At 29.3% G+C, this 14,595-nt stretch overlaps 1 pseudogene; it reads right to left on the bottom strand.

Annotated features, from left to right (window-relative positions):
* Window positions 1–5,334: 5,334 nt before the first annotated feature.
* LOC113370198 lies at window positions 5,335–14,361 on the bottom strand (annotated as a pseudogene).
* Window positions 14,362–14,595: the final 234 nt, after the last annotated feature.

The following is a 14,595-nucleotide window of genomic DNA, read 5'->3' as shown; positions in this document are numbered from 1 at the left end:
AAATTCTGATCTTTCTTTCAAAGCAATCATGCTGCATGGCTGTTATAGAGAAGAAATGCCATGGCAACGGTTACCATGGCAACCGTGGCCATGGAAACAAAAATCGCAAAATAATTTTACTGAAAATTTTATCTTAGCGACGGTTACCACGGTAACGAAAATCGCAAAATAATTTTACTGAAAATGTCAAGCTAGCAACGGTTGCCATGATGAGACGACCCAATCAGATTCTGCTCCAACGGATTTTAAGGCATGGTTGCAAACGGGAGTCCTGACAGAAGTAATTGATTGCTCATTTGAACAAAATGAAACCCAACAAAAAGTTGAGTTTCAAATATCCTGAGGATATTTTTTCGCACTTGGAACTCCAACAATATTTTTAAATTTAAATAATGATTGCTTACACAAATCAAATGCATCTATTATAACTTGCTTTTTACAAGAAAATGAATATTCTTCATCACTGGATGTTTTAATTATATTAGCCATTTTAATTTTCAAATATATCACAACCGAACGCTAAAGAGAACAAAATCATACTACATTATTTTTCAGTTTATTATAAAAGTTATTCGATATCCGATATTCGATTCGATAAACTGGAATAAGATGTTAGAAAGCTTTATTCTGACTAAAAACTAACATTTCTAACGTAGACATTGTTTATACCTATTTTAAACACCCCAGCGTTGGGGCATTAACAGGTACTTGTACGAGTCTTCAGGAAGTGGTTTAAAATATCTTATGAAATATGCATAAATAAATGAATAATTATAAATATGCATCATTTATAAAAAAAAAGTTTTATTTTATTTTATCATTATGCAATGCAAATATTATAATATTTAATAAAATAGATGTAAAAATTAATTAAAAAAAATTAACTCTGGCGGGATTCGAACAAAAAGTTGAGAGTAACACCGCTAAACGCATCCAAACGCTCGTAGATATAGCGCTTAGCGCGTTTTTCGCAACTCTAATTAATTTTTATAATTAAACCGCTTCTCCTAGGACTAATATTTAAATGTGTTCGGTTTGACAATCAACCTTATAACCATGCTACGTTTCACCAAAATCCCAGAAGAGTAAACCTGATGGTTACCTTGTAAGCAAATGAGCCGGTTCTTTGGCGGTTCGTATCTCTAAAAACTCATATGACGAGTCGCTTGTAAGGCGGGGTACCACTGTATACATATGCGTTTAAACTATTTTTCCTCAAGGGGCGGTAGTTTTTAACGTTTAAACAATTGTTGATATGAGGTATACAATCATGGGTGAGATGGTGAACAGGAATATATAATTATTAAAAACAAACAATTCACATTTTTGATAACATGCTTTATATTTTTACAAAATCGAGAATGTCCTACATTATTAACTTTTAATAATAATTAGTTATAATAATTCTAACACATCTCAGAAACTATCCTAACCACCAAGATCTTGTATTTCATACATGTACAATAAGAACAATATTATGCATAATTAAGAATACAACATATAATGTTAAAGCTATATATTTTCACATTTAGGTGGTACTTTGAAACATCTATCATTTTGTGAAATCCTTCTCACAGTATGCTGGATTAACGAGCGTAATCGTATCTATAATTTTATTATATACAATATAAATGTAATATACATATATTGAATTATATATAAAAAATATAATTATCAAACTTTCCAAAGTTTTCAAACTCTATTCACTCGCGCCGATAAGAAGCCGTTTGCAGCGAAGAATTTCACTTCAGAATAGTTAGGAAAAATATGGATTTTTGGATATTACTTCCCTGAACGAAATCATGGTAAATGATTTTCCTGAACAAAATACTGGTAAATGATATTTGGGCTTTAATATAGAAGCGTTTTACAAATATTTAATACAATAATGTTCAATGTAATACATGTAACAGAGAAAGCTAATAAAGATAAATTTTTAATACATACATTTTAACTAATATTATTGATAGAGAGTAAAAAATCCGTTCTATATAGATTTAACCTCATCTTGCCAGTTTATATCCCTAGTACATACGCCGTAGAATGTAAATACGTTATATTGGGTGTATTTACTAATTTCTAATCAATATTATTTTGTAAAATATATCTTGGCAGTCTCTGTTTAAAACTTTTGAATAAACATATTGCAGAATAAAGTTAAATAAAAGAATATTAAAAAAAATCTTGCTAGTTTATCAATATCTAATATGATAATATTCAAAGTTCTAATGCAACTTTTGACTTAATCCTGACACCACAGAAACAGTGCAGAAAAAGAAATTTTAAAATATTAGTTTTTCATTAAGATCTATAAAAAATTCTTATGAAAATTTCTACCATTAAAATGAGGAAGATGACTTTAAGAAACAAAACTAAATAAGCCCGGCTATTTCAGTTTAAATACGGCGAAATATTTACGAGTTATTAAAAGTTCATGTAGACGTACATTTTTCCCTAATTACGCCAACTTTGAGGTTGTCTTTACTTCTGGACAGTAGATATCTTTTTACCAAAATTCATATTGAAATATTTCTAGAGAGCTTTTAGCATAACACTTCATCAATATATTAACATAAATCTTTTTTTAAAAGTTATTAAATGTATAACAAAAATTTTATACTGATAACAACAAGAATAATAAAATTTTTGGATAGTCATTACTGGACAATACACTCATGTTACTAAAATATTATTGCGTATTATACAAATTAAATGGTTAAACGCAGGACGACAAAACATAAAAAACAGCATAATGAAATGATTTTCCAGAATACACAGATAGCATTCAAAATTAATAAAGTGCAGTGTCCAGTAAGACCAAATTAGGCATTTAACGAAAATATTTAAAATCAATATTCATTATTTAATTATCTATTAATTTTTATTTCGAGTTGAATATATATATATACTTAAATATAATATCTATTTACTACATCTAGCCAATTTCAGATCTGGATAAAAAAATTGTTCCCAGTTAAATATCATCTGTCCCTACATTAAATTTTTTTTTACAAATTAAATCTAATAATAAACAAGCTAATAGAATATTTTATCACACAATTTTAATAAATGTCAAATACAACTTTCTGTTCGAGTGAAAAAAATCATTTATTCTAATTATTATTTATATGTAAAATAAATTTTATTAAATATTTCTACGAGAGGAATTTGTTTTTAATTACTTAGCATATATAAAATAATCAGTTCTCACAATTTAGGGCAGTATTGATTTAAAACAATACTAACAATGCAACAAGCTATTATAAAAGTGCCAAGGAAATGCGCCGATTTTTGTGAAGTTTTTTAAACTATATACAATATACAATTTCAAAACATTTAATAATAAAATCTATTTATCTAAACTTGACCCAATTTCATAATCAAATTTAATCTACTTAATTAGTTTACAAATTTAAAACTATGTTGTGTATTCAAATTATTTCTTTTGATAACATTTATATGCACTATTGTATATATACAGTACAGGCCAAAAGTTTCCGGACACATGAAAAAAATCTCATTTTCTGAGTTTTGAGCTATATTTTTCATATAAAAATAATTTTATTCAAGTTAGTTTTGTACATTCTACGTAGTATTAATATTTAGTGACTGATTTGTAACCAATTTGTGAGAAATGATGGACTAATTAGCAATGAAAATGTTAAAATGTCACAGTCGATTTTCCTGAATATGACCACCCTTTGCTTTGATCACTGCAGCGCATATTTTTGGTAATCTTTTGACGAGTTTTTGCAATGTTTGCGCAGGTATGTTCTTCCAGGACTCGTTAAGGCAATTCCACAGGGCAGAGAGGCTGCTTGGATGCAAATCAGTCAGACAAATGCACAACAGTTCTATTGGATTAAGATCCATTATTTGAAGTATTTTTTCGTCTTGTTTTCGCTTCAAATAATTGGCACAGAGTCGGGAAGTGTGTTTAGGGTCATTATCTTGTTGAAAAATAAATTTTGGACCAATTAAATTAAGACCAGATGGAATGGCGTGGCGCTGAAGTATGGTATGATACTGTTCTTTCTTTAAAGTTCCATCTTTTTTGACAAGCGATCCGATTCCATTGAATCTAAAACAACCCCAAGCCATCACTGAACCACCACCGTGCTTCACCTTTGGCGAAATACACTTAGAATTGAGTCTTTCATTACCCTTCCTACGTCGATGATTTCCGAAAAGTTCGAATTTTGACTCATCCGTCCATAAAACTGATTTCCATTGATCGATGGTCCAATTTAAGTGGGTTTTGGCAAATTGCAATCTCTTTTGTTTATTGACTGTTCGCAGAAGTGGTTTTTTGAGTGTCCTGCACAATCGCCGGATCTTAATCCAATAGAGCTGTTGTGGGACGAGCCTAAATGGCTCATGAAGGATTTGCATCCAAGCAGCCTCTCTGCCCTGTGGAATTGCCTTAACGAGTCCTGGAAGAACATACCTGCGCAAACATTGCAAAAACTCGTCAAAAGATTACCAAAAATATGCGCTGCAGTGATCAAAGCAAAGGGTGGTCATATTCAGGAAAATCGACTGTGACATTTTAACATTTTCATTGCTAATTAGTCCATCATTTCTCACAAATTGGTTACAAATCAGTCACTAAATATTAATACTACGTAGAATGTACAAAACTAACTTGAATAAAATTATTTTTATATGAAAAATATAGCTCAAAACTCAGAAAATGAGATTTTTTCATGTGTCCGGAAACTTTTGGCCTGTACTGTATATATATATATATATATTTATATATCTTATATAGAATTCATCGAATAATATTTTGCAAAGTTAATAAAATGTTGTCTACGACTTTATACGAAAATTGTTATTGGCACACATCAGAGCAAAGTTCAAAACTTCATTAATAATCAAGTTATTTTTTCTAATTTAAAATCGAATAACATAATTAAAACAAATAAATCAAAGAACTAAAAAATATTTTTGCGCAATTCCCCATGGTATTAAAAAAGGAATAACCAATTAATTGTATCACCAAACATAGTTTTTAACATAATATCAAGTTTTGGCAATATCATAATTATTTGTTTCACGATAGATATGATCAAATGAATATTTGAAATAGAAATCAAATGTTTGTGTAATCTTATTTGAAGTACTTGCATATAAAAATCAATAAGATAGGAATATACGTTCTTAAAAAAATTATAGAGTCCGCTTTCATTATTAATATGCAAATATACTATTAATATACATAATAAAATAAAGTATATATTTTTTTATATCTCTATAAAATATTGAAAATAATATATAAAACTAACCTTTCATTAAACGTGAATCTTCAATGTCTTTATCACGTAGATTAGTGTTTTCTGAATGATCACATTTTTGCAACCATTTGGTATCCTTTGCAGATCAATAAGGTTTACTAAAATGTAATATATTTTAAGATTTAGAAGCTTATGTAAAATAAGAAGTAACTAAAACTAAGAGCAAAAGAAATTATCATTCAAAATATGTACATCATACAAAATATGTACTTTGAAAAGAGTTGGAATCGTAGTCATCTTAATATACCAATCTGATTTATTATGACACCTAACATAGGAATGACTAGAAACTATTGCTGCATGGCATCGTGCCTTAAAACAAATTACTGGAACTTCCCGTAACGTAATTTATAATTTCTAAAAGTTTAAAAAAAAAACAGACCGAACGTGTCAAAACCCATGGAAATGTGAACAAAATTAGTATTCATTACTAAAATTTGTATAACATATCTCATATTTTGATGAGCATATGCCTAATGATCATTATCGAAAGCCAAATTGCATTTTGTTTTCAACTTTTTTTAACTTCCCGTAGGGCAAGTTATAGTAATCGCAAAAAAATCGAAAATGAAAATTTTTATATATCTTTATGTTTCAAAGGTTTCTGAACATTTTGGCATACCTTGGAAAAAATGGATATATGTGTGTGTGTGTGTGTGTGTGTGTATGTACGTGTGTGTATGCATGTGCGGATACAAATTTTCGTCGACGATTTCGGGAACACGGATTTGAATAATTCAAAAAACATTCGATTCGTATTGATAAGGAGACGTGCTGATTAGTTTATGGCAAAGGCAGGTCTAGCCGTTCCGAAGATACGGGGCAAAAAGTGCCGAAAACGGTAGATCAGTTTTTAAGAGAACGGAGCGTCCGATTTGAATTCAAAAAACGTTTTACTTGTATTGACAAGATGAAGAATTGATCAAGTATTCATGGAGGCAGATCCAGCGGTTTCGGAGATCTAATAATAAAAGTAAAAAAAATGCCATTTGGCGGTCAAAAATGATCATTAGACATATGCACATCAAATTATCAGATATTTTATAGAGATTTTAACAATAAGTATAACATTTTTTTACATTTCTATGGGTTCCGTACCAATGCTTATCCGTTAGACGGCGGCGCGGCACTTGCGCGCTTTGACATTTCGTCTCTATGCAAGTTCAGAATTTCCAAAATATGTCAAAATGAAGAAAACATTTTTCTTTTCAAAAAAATTTTGTTTCCAAAAAAAAATTTTTTTTTCAAAAAAAGTAAATTTTTGTCAAATTTATAGTTTCTCAAAAATCTAATTTTTTCGAAGTAAATTTTTTTCAAAAATGTTAATCCGTCCCCCCGTCAATATAAATGCACATTAATTTTTTCTAATCGTAAGAAATCCCAAAATATTCAGAAGTCTTTAAAAAGTAAAGATATGCAAAAATTTATATTACCTCACAGTCAATCCTGATTAGCTCTAGCTCTTTGCAGTCGTTCGGGATGATTCCAAGCCATTTGAGTAAAATCTCTAACTACATCATTGAATGTATCATCTCCTGGTGCATGCTCAGTGGCTCTTATTTCTTCGTTCAAACGAGCTAATCGTAATCTGAAAATAATATACATATTTTTTAGCGAAATATGTTGCATTATATTCTTCATAGTTTACAAGATATTCTATTACATATATTATATTTCTTAAATTATAATTTAATGTCATTTGTACTTATTGGTATTCTTTAACGCGGTACGAATTCTAACAATGACACGGTTCCTATACAACACGATAAACAGTTTCCATAGAACGCGCTACAATTTATCCTAATTTGTATGTTAAATCCGAGTTTCTCATAGCGAGGTACACAAGTGTAGACTGTATACATATATTCATATTAACAAATAATAATTGATAGAATACAGCATCCTACTTACAGAGTAACTATATCAGCATTAGCCTGGTTGACAGCAATATCGATCGGCTCCCGCCCTTCCGTATCTTTAAGATCATGTTTAGCTCGATGTTTTAGCAGCAGACACACTTGAGCGGTATGCCCTAATCTGGTGGCCAAATGAAGTGGAGTGGAACCAGCTGCATCCGCCTGATTTAATCGGGCGCCATTCAAGAAAAGAAATTCGCAAGCCATCACGGAACCCTTTATCAGAAAAAATTGAATCACGATTAAGGCATATTTTGCATGCTCATACAACGTCAAAATTTTTATTTTTGAATTAACACTTAAGTGTCTCAAAGCGCATTGCTGGAACTTCCCGTATAGTAATTAAATATTTAAAGAATAAAAATCCATAATCAATAATCAACAAAAATGATAAACGATTAACAACAATTGTTTTAAATATTTTCAAATAGATTATCATAAACATTGTAAATTGCTTACAAGAAATTTAAACCTAATCGAGTCCAGATAAAATAAAGGCATCCGAAGATCATAAATAAAAATTATAATAAAATTTTATTTTTTAGAATTGTCTTTTCGTTTCAGAATCATTTTGTAAAAAAACTGAAAAAAAAAGATTTTTTTAAAATTTCGGAAAAATTCGGTTTTGAATTTTTGATAATTTTTAATTTTTTTGAAAATTCCGGGATTTTTTTATAAAACAGCTGGACCTGCTTTTCTAAAAATTTAATCGAACTCTCAAAAACTTAATTATAATTTTTGCCTCGCTGTCTTGAACAAAATCGTGGACGAGAAATTGTATCCTTACATACACACACTTATACACGCATGCATAAATTTTTTCTAAGATATGCCAAAATGTTCAGGAGTTCTTGAAATGCAAAAATATGCAGAAAATTTTATTTTCGAATTTTTATTAACTTACCGAAGGAGAAGTTTATGTTTTCATCAAAAAATCCGAATTGCTAATTTTATGTTTTCTCGACGTCTCAAGCCATTCTGAATTGAATGAGACCAAATTTGGAAAAAGTATGTGTGTGTGTGTGTGTGCGTGTATGTGGACAGATTTTTTGCCGTAAATCAACGTTTTCTCAAAAACGGCTGGATCGATTTCAAAAATTTAAAAGCCACTCGATGTATCTCGATGAGGACTATTGTTTGTCAATTTTGTGCGACGATCGGCCAAGCCGTTTCTTTATAAATCGCAGAAAAGTGAAAAAATTTTCGTCTACGTTTTAGCCCGCAATTCTGAATCGATTTTGAAAATTCAAAAACCGTTCGAAAGATATTGGTTGGGAATCGTGCTGATTAGTTTTTGGTAGAGATCGGCCGGGCCGTTTTCTTGTAATAAAGTTTAAAAAAAAAAATTCGACGATTTTTATGATTATTTTTTTGACGGCAGATGCCATAGTCTTCTAGATCATACTAAAATATTACGGCCCTACGACAACTGGTTTAGCTTTAATAATTTGTCAAAGTTTGCAAAAATTAGTATGGTCTTTTTGGCATTTGTCAAAATTAGAACTTTCATCGACGTTTGCTCAAAAACGCCTGAACCGATTTCAGATATTTAAAAAGCATTTGGTGTATCTCAATGAGGATTATCGTTTCTCAGTTTTGTGCGACGGTCGGCCGAGCCGTTTCTTTGTAATTTGGAAAAAAGTGTTAAACCTTTCGTTCACATTTAAGCTCATACTACCGAACCGATTTTAAAAAATCAAAAACTGTTCGAAAGATATTAGTTGGGAATGATAGTGATTAGTTTTAGGTGAAAATCTACCGAGCCGTTTTCTTGTAATTAACTGTTGAAAAAAAATTCTGGCCGATTTTTATGGAACTTTTTTTGCCGATATATATCATGGTCTTATAGAACTTACTGAATTATTACGGCCTTACGACAAGTAGTTTAATTTCAAAAATTCATCAAAGTTTGAGAAAATGAGTAGTTTTTTTGACGTTTGTTAAAAATAAAATTAGATGATTTAGTTGGTATAACGTTAGTATACTTGGTCTTAAACATAGTAAACCATTAAAGTCCTACCGAAACTGGTTCAATTATAATTATTAATTAATTAAAATTAATGATTTTTGAAAATTTACTTTTAGAAAATACTCCGAGTTAACGTGTTCGTTCGTTCGTTTGCAATGATGTGTAATAAATCCAGTCGGAATATTTATAATCACTCATAAATTAATTTATTTTTTATTTATTAAGTCGATTATTTACACATATCGGGAAGTTCATGTAACTTGCCTCGAGGCTAAATACCAAACCAACTAGTTTTTATTTTAACTTATTCCATGAGAAGTTAAAAAGTTTAAACTAAAATCCTTCCAATGAAACGACAAAGAATGAACAAAACAAACGCAATAATTAGATTCTATATAAATTCTTTAGTGTAAACGCTTCAACTTTTACTAAATTGATTTATTGATTTATTGATTATTCTCAATGGTCAATAAAATAACTTGTCCCCAGTTTTCTTAAAAAAAACTATAATTTTTCAATTGAACACATCCATATCTTCCGATCCCATTGAATTGTAAATACAATAAACTTCTTTTTAAAAATTATCAATAATAATCATTACCGAGAGTACTGCTTGATGTAGAGGCGTACTATTATCACATTCTTCATTTGCCCAAGTCTTTTCAGCACCTAGAGCTAATGCACTGCACATAACAGGAAGGTTGTGAGCACCAGCCGCTCGAAACAATAACATATTCGGATTTAAATTGCAAATATCATCCTCTTCTAAAATAATTAAAACGTATTCTTATTAACGTCTTAAATATATAAATGATTAATCGTTATATAAAAAATAGATGAAGCATATTTTACTAACCTGCTATGCCATCGCTTTCTCCGCCAGTAGAATCTTGATCACTACTCAATTCTAGCGGAGTTTTTAATTCTGGTACGTCGTCTCCTATAAGTAACATCTCGGGATCCGCTAATACTTCAGCAATGAATAATATTTAATTAATAAAATAACTTTAAAAAAATCAAATCATAAATATAATTCTCACTTACAAGCTGTTTGTTTGATTGTCTCATTGTCGTCCGAGCTTTCATCAGTTGCAGCTTCCGTCAAAGCTGATAATACTTTATTGTTAGGTTTTGCTTGTAAAACGTTTTCTTTGCTGCAATAAATTCAATATTTTCAACGATCATATTATTGACCTCCGCTAGAGTAAGCTATTGAAATTAAACTCAAGTTCTTATTTTAATAACCAGGTGAAGAAAGCAAGCAACGATAAGCAGTATATTTAGTAATAAATTTCTTTATATAATATCATGGGAATATAGCACTAATGCTAAAGACATTTGAGCATAGATATTCTGCAGCATTGCAGAAATTCTAAACATAACTATTTCATTTTGTTCGATTCGATTCATATAATGGAGTTTTTATAGATTATTCCTCAGAGTGACAAGTTAAAAATACAGAAATGCTTCCTTGTGTAAAAATTGAATCAGATTATATTTTTAGGTTTGTTGAAAATTCAGTAGACTAACAACAATAATAAAAGTAATCAGGTAAATATGAATTAAACAATAGAAAAATATCATCAATCGTCAATACGAATATTTACCATCCATAATTTTAGAATCCTTTCCAAATACTTATATATATATGATATATATATATATATATATATATATATATATCTTATATATAAAAATGGATCGCAAAATGTGTTGGTAGGCGCATAACTCAACAACGCCTGGACCAATTTGGCTAATTCTTTTTTTAAAATGTTCGTTGAAGTCAAGGATAGTTGGTAATATGGTGTCGGGAGAAAAACGAATAATTGGCGGGAAAACCCTAAAACAGCCCTTTTCTTCTTTAATCGAGTAGGCAACGCAATTTGTAAAAAAAACAATGATCTATTACATGACATTTTGTGTAGTTTTTGATAATCTAATTTGAATATATTTATATAAACATAGAAATATCTTTCTAATAATCAAGCTATCTTGGCAGCCAAAAACAATGATGTAAATTAATTAAATTTCAAAATTCAAGAACAAATTACAGGCGAATCAGTTGATTCGGCAACTAACCAAGACGATCCATCGGAGTTTTTAAACCCGCTGGATTTGCTAGAATTGTCACCTCACAATCTTCAATTAAAGGTTGGATCGGCAATTATAATGTTGCGAAATATCGACCAACTATATTTAAAAGATAGTATAAATCAGAAGATGTTCTCGCACCATGCATCCCAATGCGTTTCCAGTGCGTTTATGGTATCATTAAGTGTTTGTGGTATTAATTTAGAAAACCCATGCTTCTCACATGGAAAATTGTATGTTGTTTGTTCCCGTATTGGAAAACCATCAGATTTATTTGTCTATGCACTAGGTAATCAAACAAAAAACATCGTTTATCACAAAGCACTACAATGAAAATTGAACTGATTTTTGAATTATGATTTACATTATTAAAATTACTTACTCTTAAATGCTTATAGTGTTTTATTTAATTATTTTTAATTCACACCGAATTATTACCAGGGTGACGGTTCTGTTCAGGATAATTTTTTGCAAAGAATAGAAAAAAGGTAGGCACAAAACACCGCCACATTACATTTTTTTTTGACAGGACGAAGTCTGTCGGGCCGGCTAGTATATATATATATATAATGTGTACATATATAGCCATAAAATAGTGTTTTGGAAATAAATAACTGATTCAATTTATAGTCAGGAATTGATAGACTCCTGAAATCAATGCCAAAAGTAGAATGAATGATATTATTCAAACCCCGAATTGATAAATCGATACGTAATTATTCTATTAAATTCATTTTACCTGCGAGGCCTTCTTCTCAACCTCCTAACACTCCATTTTCTAACACCTACTTCTGTAATTTGACTTTTCCTATTGTCATTCGCCATAGTATTATCAGGATTGTCTTTCGTTTCATTCGATGTCAAATTGTTACAACTAGGTAATAAATTAACAAAGCGCCTCTCAACATATTTTGCTTTTATCCAAGCTTCTCTTATATTTCTGAAATTAATTTTCTTCTGTGAATATTTCTTATAGCATAAATGAAAGTATATTTAATTATATATAATACCCTTGGCAATTTGGTGTAGCTTTTGTAATATCCGAAACATTTGCTTCATATATCTGTAATAATATATTATTCACATTATCTATCCACTCAAAAAATTATATTTACAGATAAATCTATTTTCTTAAATGTAGTAGATCTGTAGTACCTTTAGAAAAGCATAAGCATAATATTTATAGCAATTTTATTGAATGCCCTTTAAGAATAAGGGAATAATTTTCTACTTCTACATACTAAATATCTCTACCAAATTAATGAAATTTTAACCAAAGTTATAGTTCAGTTTAGTTTGAATAAAAATAAAAATTAAGTCAAACATAGCAAAAAGTATTCTTTTATCTTTGAAAAGCTCAATATTCAATATTAGGGAATTTAATTGAATGTTCAGAAAGTTACTACAGACAAATATTATAAAAAGAAATGATGTTTTGACAACTAAACTAAATTGAAATTTAAATCTAGTATATTCATACCCTATTAACTATATTATTTCCAAGTTCAGCCATAACTTTGACGATTTCGGGTTCCCAATCATCCAAAGTTAATGATCTCACTTTGCTGTAATGTACACCTAGACTTCTATGTACACCTGAACATGCTATTTTTATAAAAAGAAAGAAAATAAAAATCAAAAGATTAGCAGAAATTATTATTATAGTTCTAATGAAATTAAACTATAGGCTTTTTTTATAAAAGATGAAATACTAATTTGTTGCTAGAAAGATTATTCTACATAAACAGATATTTTAATAAAAAATAAATTGTTAAACTATGAGATTGACATTTCTTCTAGACAGTCATAATAGATATTATTAAAATTATTGTTACAAAATTAGTTTATACTTACCAATACATAAAGTAATTCCCAAGTTGATGCTGGCCCATTTTGGATCAGGATTACCACAGTCGCAACAAGAGTTATTACCAGGAATAGTTAATAATTGCTCCCACATTCTGATGATAAATTTTTGTAAGATACTACGATTAGAAAATAAACTAATGGCCACAAAGCAATGAACCATGCATATAAGAACAGAGAGAAATATATTGATTAATTACTATGTAAGACTAATTTTGATCATTATTATTATGACAACTCTTTCTTAACAAATTATAAAGTATTATTGAAAAAAATATATATAAACTGTTTATAAAATAATATTTCAATAAATATATTATAAATGATTTAATTTTTTAATTGAAAATTTAGATCTACTAATGGCGAGAGAACAAACCTTGAACGTTTATGTGGGCTATCAGATCTATCACTGTTTCCACTAATTATATTTCCACTTATACTGCTGAAAGCACTATTTTGGTTCAAATTGTTCATATTAACGCCAGCGTTATTACTAATTTGTAAATGGGAATGATTTCTTTGCAAAGCCGCCCCGATCGCTTGCTGCAATGCTGAAATCCATGCATTTAAAGACTCCTCCGAATCGGCTTGCAGCATGTGACTTCTATTAATTAAAAAAAAAAAAAAAAAGATTAAATTTGGAGGTGACAATACAAACAAAAAAGCTAAGAAATAAACGAAATAATTATTCTAGAGTTGTGTTAAGTTATTGAAAAAGGAAAATTCTTATTTTTTATATTTTCTTGTAACAGCTTTCAATTATTTTGAAATATCTTATAGATAATTAAACAAAAATCATGTTTTTATGCAGCATTTATGTATACCACTAACGCGCGTGAGAATATAGGTATTACAAAATTTTCAGATTTTTTTTTAAATAAAATTAAAACAAAGAAATCAACTTCGCCTCAAGAAAAAATCAATTCAATAATATAATAAAAAAACATTTTGAAAAAAAAAGATTTGTCAAAGTTTTAATGCAATTCATTTTTTATTAAAAATATTCATTTCAGCAGTCATTGTTATGAACAGTAAAAAAAAAATAGATTTTTTCTTTTTCTTCATATCATTTTGACCCATTATTCGGAAATAAATCTACTGTTATATATTCTTTATAACTTACTTGTGTGATAAAACTTCAAAACAAAAAACGTCTTTCCCCTTCTATAACAGGCTTAATTGAACATAGTCTAAGATCATCTTCCATCACAGTGCCAGTTTCTTCACCAGTTCTTTCCTTAAAAATTCATAGAAATATTTATTAAGTTACTACATAAACTGAAGTGTCATCAAAAAGTAAAAATAAAGTAAATAAAATTTGGCAATAAGTTTGTACAAGTATAAATTGTGTTTGTATTTTACACACCTATACACTAATTGGTTATCACACAAATAAAACCACCTCCTATTCCACGTTTTGAAAGCATTTGAGGTTCTTTTAAATAAATAGCCTTCC

Source organism: Ctenocephalides felis, unplaced genomic scaffold, assembly GCF_003426905.1.
Source record: "Ctenocephalides felis isolate EL2017-DRISC unplaced genomic scaffold, ASM342690v1 CF-g0.4_SCAFFOLD_01492, whole genome shotgun sequence".
Classification (NCBI taxonomy): Eukaryota; Metazoa; Arthropoda; class Insecta; order Siphonaptera; family Pulicidae; genus Ctenocephalides; species Ctenocephalides felis.
The sequence above is the reverse complement of the archived record's forward strand: the minus strand, read 5'-3'. Positions and strand labels throughout refer to the sequence as shown.